The sequence below is a fragment of the Citrus clementina genome, unplaced genomic scaffold (assembly GCF_000493195.1).
Source record: "Citrus clementina cultivar Clemenules unplaced genomic scaffold, Citrus_clementina_v1.0 scaffold_3, whole genome shotgun sequence".
Taxonomy (NCBI): Eukaryota; Viridiplantae; Streptophyta; class Magnoliopsida; order Sapindales; family Rutaceae; genus Citrus; species Citrus x clementina.
Genome location: NW_006262339.1, coordinates 18,868,646 through 18,874,645, shown reverse-complemented (window position 1 = coordinate 18,874,645; position 6,000 = coordinate 18,868,646).

The following is a 6,000-nucleotide window of genomic DNA, read 5'->3' as shown; positions in this document are numbered from 1 at the left end:
ATAGATGGAGGAATAACGTCAAGATCGAATATCGATTTTGCTTGGTGGGCAGATTTCTCACAGACAAGGTGATTAATTTTGAAGCAATGAAGAACACAATGGCCTCTCTTTGGCGGGCAGGCAAGGGTGTGTGTATCAAGGAGGTATCACCAACTCTTTTCTTATTTCAATTTTTTCATGAGATTGATGTTAAAAGGGTGTTGGAAGCGGGTCCTTGGACCTTTGACCAACATATTCTGCTGGTGAAACGTTTGGAGGAGAATGAACAGCCTCAACTTGTTCCCCTGTTCTTCACATCTTTTTGGATACAAATTTATAACTTACTTATACGTTTCATGTCCGAGAAAGTTTTGAAGCACATTGGCAATTATGTTGGTACATTTTTGGACTTTGATGAGAACAATTTCATGGGAGTTTGGAGGACTTATATGTGCATTCGGGTATCCATCGATGTTCAGAAGCCTCTCAAGCACAAAATGAAGTCAAAGAAGGAAGGTGGAGAGTGGTTTTGGATTGATTTCAAATATGAAAGGTTGAATATATTCTGCTTCATTTGTGGTTTGCTCGGCCACATAGAAAAACAATGCCCGAAGCTATATGATTATCCACCGGGTGAAATTGTTAAGGCTTATGGCCATTGGATGAAAGCGCCAAATAGGAAGAACACGATGAACTCAGGCGAGAGGTGGCTGAGATCGGCTTTGCCGGAAGAAGCTGAATTTGGAAAAGGAAACAGTATAGCTCCAACTGGTGTAATGATGGTTGATTCGATAACTAGTCTAAATTCCGGAGATCATGGGCCCAAAAAAAAGGAAAGAAATGTCAGCGCGGGATTTGAGGGATCCGATATGGAAGGTAGTAGTATGGTGTTAAACATGGGCCATTTGCGTATTAATGAGAAGTCAGCTTTTGGCACGATCAATGTTTCGAGCGGGAGTAAGGAATTTGAAGAGGATCAAGAGACTGGTATTATCGTCAATGATTCAAAGCGAAGGAGATCTCAAGTTGGGCCTCGGAGCATTGGGGGTCACGAAAAGGAGCCTTCTAAGCTGGAAATGGATGCAGTGGTGGATCCAAAAAATGGGCAAACGGTGGGACCTGTGACCCGGGCCCACCGAGAGCAATGAGTGTGCTAAGCTGGAACTGTCGTGGACTAGGCCAACCACGAACAATTCAAGTTCTACTCGATCTGGCCAGGTGTAAAAAGCCTTCGATTATTTTTCTTATGCAGACGTTATGTAGTAAGAGTAAACTAGAAAGCATTAAGTTGAATCTAGGTTTTGATGGTCAGTTTGTAGTTGACCGAGTGGGCCGTAGTGTAGGGCTTGCTCTTTTTTGGCGTTCGAGTGCTACAGTTTCTTTGTTGAACTACGCTAGAAACTTCATTGATGTCCATGTTGAGGTTGCTGGCTTGGGGGATTGGAGGTTGACCGAGTTCTATGGCTATCATGAATCTTGTCGTCGGCGTCAGTCTTGGGATTTGTCCCGGTGGCTCTCTTCTTCATCTTCTTCCCCTTGGGTTTGTCTTGGAGACTTCAATGATTTGCTGGAAGCTAGCGAGAAGAAAGGTAGAATTGATTATCCCAACTGGAAGCTTCAGGGGTTTAAGAGTGCCATTTCTTATAGTGGCCTGATTGATGTTGGAATGGATGGTTACCCTTTTACTTGGGAGAGATTTTGAGGGACTGCTGATTGAGTGGAGGAACGGCTTAATAGAGTTTTTGTTTCGGCTGAGTGGCTTAATCTTTTTTCCCGGGTTAAGGTTACGAGCTTGAATGCTTATTGTTCCGACCATTTGCTTATTTTTATGGACCCTATCCCCATTGCCCATACGAGTCGGCATAGTAGATTCCGGTTTGAGAACTTATGGCTTCGGGAAAGGGATTGCGCTGATGTGATTAATATTAGTTAGGGGTCCTCTTCCGGTTGTTCAATTCAGCAGAAAATCTCGAAATGTGGAGCTGATTTGATCCAGTGGGGTGGACATCTGGCTCGTGATTTCCGCAAGCGTATCTCCGATTGTAAGAGTATCATGGCGAGGTATCGAGGGAGGAGGGATCATGTGGGGGTGGAGGAGTTTTCTGAGGCCAAAAATCATTACAACGCGCTCCTTCATAGCCATGAAGTTTTTTGGAAGCAGAGAGCAAAATCTCTTTAGCTCAAGGAGGGGGATATGAATTCACGTTTCTTTCATGCCACAGCTTCAGCGAGGAAGCGGAAGAACTTTCTTGGTCGGTTGTGCAACAATCAGGGGCAATGGAGCTTTAATTAGGATGAGATCGATGGGATGATTGCAGATTATTTTAATTTGCTCTACAAGACTGAAGGTTGCAGTAGTGAGGATGTACTAACGTGCATAGAGTCAAGTATTATAGAGGATCAAAATACGATGCTGTTAGCTCCTTTCTCGGCCAGTGAAGTCAAGGATGCCCTCTTTGAGATGCACCCGGATAAATCCCCGGGGCCGGACGGTATGAATCATGCCTTTTATCAGAAGTTCTGGCATATTGTAGGTAAGGATGTAGTGCATGCTTCTTTGGAGTTTATTAATAACTGTACTTTTCCTGTGGGAGTAAATGATACATCTATAGTTTTGATTCCGAAAAATCAGCAGCCTGAGACCCTAGCAGATATGAGGCCTATTGGGCTTTGCAACGTCCTATACAAAATAATTTCTAAAATGTTTGCAAATCGAATGAAGTCAGTTCTTCCCTCGGTTATCTCTAATGCCCAAAGTGCATTTATTCCGGGGAGAGCAATAACAGATAATATCATTATCTCGGCCGAGGTTATGCAATTTTTGAAGAGAAAGAGACAAGGGAAGAATGGAAGTGCGGCCCTTAAAATTGACATGTCTAAGGCTTATGACCGTATCGAATGGAAGTTCCTCCAAGATGTGATGTTGAAAATGAGGTTTGCGGAAAAATGGGTGGATATGATTATGCTTTGTGTCTCTACGGTTTGGTACAATGTGATTCGGAATGGAAAGGAGGTGGGGCCGATTATTCCTAGTAGAGGGCTACACCAAGGTGACCCCTTATCCCCTCATTTGTTCATTTTATGTGCTGAAGGCTTAAGTTCTCTAATTCGTAGGCAAGAGAAGGCTGGTTTGATTCATGGTGTAAAGGTAGCGAGGGGTGCCCCAATGGTGTCCCATTTATTTTTTGCCGATGACGCTTTCTTATTCTTTCGAGCAAACCAGCAGGAAGCGCTTGTAGTAAAGAGCATCCTAGCCTCCTATGGGCGTGCTTCAGGGCAGCGTGTTAACTTCAACAAATCTTCTATTTCTTTTAGCCCTAACGTGGTTGATGGTGTTGTAAGCCAGGTTTGTGCTGAGCTGGAAGTTCACGTTACGTCGAACCATGGGGCATATTTGGGCCTTCCTTCTTGTATTGGAAGAAGGAAAAAAGCGTGTTTCAAAGTATTCGAGATAAAGTCTGGCAGAAACTTCAGGCTGGAACATGAAGATGTTATCTAGAGCTGGCAAAGAAATCTTGCTGAAAACGGTGGCACAAGCAATGCCTAATTATGCAATAAACGTCTATCTCATCCCTCTTGATCTCTGTAAAGAGTTGGAGATTATGACGAACTCGTTTTGGTGGGGAAGTAAACGCCATGGTGGTGGTAGTGGAATCAATTGGATGAAATGGGAGCGTTTGTGTAAGCCGAAGGACTTTGGAGGGATAGGTTTCAAGCAGCTGCACCTCTTCAATATAGCAATGTTGGGAAAGCAAATGTGAAACTTATTGACTCACCCAAACTCTTTTGTTGCCAAGATCCTTAAGGCTCGCTACTTCCCGCGATCCTCGGTTCTTGATGCAAGTTTGGGGTCTAATCCAAGTTTTATTTGGCGCTTCATAATGGCTGCGAAAGACATTGTTATCAAAGGGAGTAGACTTCTGATTGGGAGCGGGTAGCAGGTCTTTATTGGGAGTGATCCTTGGCTGTCGGATGCTGAATGTGGTTATATAACCACGGAGCTGCACGAGGAGATCAAAATGGCGCCAGTTTGCAACTTGATGGTTCTTGATCAGCGGCGGTGGGATTATGATGCTGTAACTGATCCTTTCAATGCGAGGGATAGAGACCTTATCCTGAAAATCCCCCTTAGCTCTCGCCGGGACATTGATTTATGGCATTGGCTGGCTGAACCTCGTGGTAAGTTCTCCGTTCGTAGTTGTTATAAGTTGATGACGTACTATGGTAATAACTATGCCTCAAGTGTGTGGAGGCATTTATAGAGACTAGATGTGCCGGGCAAAGTTAAAAACTTGATGTGGCGTGTTGCTAATAATGTCTTGCCTACAGCTGATAATCTTTGGAGTCGCAAAGTCCAAGTGTCGTCCCTCTGCTCTGTTTGCAATGCCTCTAATGAATCTGTTTTGCATACCTTGGTGGATTGTGGCTTTGCAAAATCTTGCTGGATTGCCTCTCCTATTGGCTATACAGGCCATCTCCCTTCTTTCCTAGAATGGCTTGGCCATATTTTTTCCCGGTGCAATAAAGAGGAGTGTGACCTTGCTGCCATGATTTGTTGGAAGCTTTGGACTCATCGCAATGACAAAGTCTGGAATAATAGATGTGGGAGAGTTCACCAAATTCTCAATTCAGCTGGACACATGTTATACCAGTGGCAATTGTTGAGAAAACAGGCCATGCTTACTGACGCAGATGCGAGCAATGTGGTGCACGGGGCTGTGTGCTGGGAAAGGCCTCATGTTGGTTGGGCTAAGTGCAATGTGGATGCTGCTGTGTTTCACTCTCAATCTTTGGTCAGTTATGGCTGTGTGGTTCGAAATTCTGAGGGCTTTTTTTTTGCTGCTAGCCGTGACAGATTTCTGGGTAATTTTGGGGCTAGAGAAGCAGAGGCTCTTGGTGTTCGTGAGGCTCTCAGCTGGTTGAAGAATCTACACCTTCCTCGTGTGATCATTGAGGTGGATTGTCTGCAAGTTTTTAAGGCTTTATCTGAGAACCACTCTAATACTAATGGTTTCAGCCTCATCATAGAGGAGTGTCGTTTTTTAGCCCAAAATTTGAGAGAAGTGCAATTCTCATTTGTCCGTAGATCTGCGAATGCTGCTGCCCATAGTATTGCTAAGGCGGGAGGTTCGAAGTCAGATCCTAGCGAGTGGAGGGTTGTTCCACCTCGCTGGCTTTTAAATCATTTGTAATCGCTTTTCTGTTTAATGAATTTCTCTTCAAAAAAAATATTTTATTTAAATAATTAAAATTATAACAATAATTTTGCAGTCTATTTTTATATAATAACAATAGCGACTCAAGTTGACATGTTTTTGTAACACGATAAAATTAACGAATGAATTTAATTTTGCTTTTTGAACCCAATAAACTAATAAATTGTATTCATTCAGATAAATAAAATCATAACATGATATCAACACGATGCGAAATTGTTTGAACATGCCCATTGCCAACGCTACCCCATTATCATGTGAATAATCAAAATTATGAAAAAAAAAAATCATTGTGACGAATAAATTTGCAAGTTACATCAAATCTACGAAAAATTCAAGTTAAGTATTGAGAAGAAAAGTAGCATTAATTACTTTATGCAAAAGACAGCTAATTTTATGTGTAAAACCAAAACCCTAAAGACTTGCTAGCATTTTCTCGGATGAAGTAAGCTTTTGGAAATTGGGCACTAAGCTAAGTAAATAAAATAAATAAAAGGTTATTTTATCTTGAAAATAATATATATCACAAGAAAATATGACCGTATGTGACGTAATACATTTTTTTTTTAAAAAAAATATAGGTGTGGGTAAAGTTCAAATCAAGTTTTAATCTCCACATTTTTCGGGATTCAAAATTGCATGGCTAGACACAGAAAATTACTTTGACAACAACACAGACAAGCCCAAGAGACAAGTATGCGATATAGTTAAATACACAATGAATCTTTCATTTACTCAATAATTTAATAAAATAAGAAATTGCCAATCCGAAAGGTTGTCTAATGAAAAAAAAAGGGATTTGAGT